Genomic DNA, 1,504 nt, shown 5'->3' on the forward strand with positions numbered 1-1,504 from the left:
CTCAAAGAATACATAAAAAGACACTCAGCCATACAAAAGATCCTTGCCAACCCAGTATGGGCAGAAGATCAACACTCACCAAGGGCAAATAAGAGACAATCACATAGAACAACTCCACCCAGAGGGTGACAAAGAGAAAACAGCCTACAAGATAGCATTAGCTCAATAGTGGAAAGAAGGAAAGAATGAACCACATACACACAACACAAACAGATAAGATAGGTAAGTAGGAAAATTCCCAACACAAAAGGTACACGATGACATCACAGAGTCCATAGATGGATGTAATAACACTGAATATCAATATACTGAACTCAGGCATTAAAAGACAGAGGCTAACGGACAGGCTCAGAAAACACAACCCATCAATCTGCTGCCTCCAGGAGACATAGCTCAAGCTTGCAAACAATACCAGGATGAGAATTAAAGGCTGGAGAAAAATATACCAAGCAAATGGCAATGCAAAAAAAAACAAAAAACCAGGTGTAGCAATCTTAATCTCTGACAAAATTGATCTCAAGGTACAGGCCATAACAAGAGATGAGGCGCATTCTATAATGCTCAAGGGAACAGTAGACTAAGAACCCATAAGCATAATAAATATATACACGTCCAATGAGAGACCCTTGAAATTCATAAATCAAACACTCCAAAAGATGAAAAAGGTAATCACAGACTCAACAATTACAGTGGGTGACTTTAATACACCACTCTCTGAAAAAGAGAAAGAATCTCAACAAGGAGTCTACAGATCTAAACAGCAAAATTGGTCGACATGATCTGGTAAATATTTTCAGAGCTTTGAAAGAAATGCAAAGAAATTAACATGCTTTTCGAATACAGAACATATTCTGGGACACAAGTTGAACCTGAGTAAATTCAAGCACATAGAAATTGTACAGATGTCTCTCCTGGATCACTGTGCCATAAGACTGGAAATCAACAGAAGGATGATGAAGAAAACAAGGACAAACAATTGGAGAATGAATAACCCTCTATTGCAAAATGAGTGAGTATTGACCCAGATCAGAGATAAACTCAGGAAGTTGCTAGAAACCAAATGAGAATGAAAATGCAATGTACCAAAACCTTTCGGATACAGCAAAGGCATTTATCAGAGGAAGGCTGGTAGCAATACATGCACAAATGAAAAAGGAGGAGAGACTTGTGGCTTATATGCTGGCACAAAACTTACACCAATTAGAGTCAACAGGAGAGGGATAACAAGAAAATTATGGGGAAAATTTGCAGCTAAAAGTTGGTTCTTTGAAATGATTAACAAAGTTGATAGATTGCTGGCAAACATAACCGAAAAAAGGAAGGAACAATAGCAAGAATGAGGGATGATGCATAGGACATTGCAAGGGATCCTAATGAAATCAAAAGGATAATTACACAGTAATATGAAGGCCTACACTCTAACAAATTCAACAACTTGGAAGACATGGACAAATACTGGGAAAAACAGTCCCTTCCTTGACTATCCCAGATGGAAGTCAAGAAC

The sequence above is a fragment of the Echinops telfairi genome, unplaced genomic scaffold, assembly GCF_000313985.2.
Source record: "Echinops telfairi isolate 266 unplaced genomic scaffold, ASM31398v2 ScPeMD7_70;HRSCAF=299, whole genome shotgun sequence".
In the NCBI taxonomy this organism is placed as follows: Eukaryota; Metazoa; Chordata; class Mammalia; order Afrosoricida; family Tenrecidae; genus Echinops; species Echinops telfairi.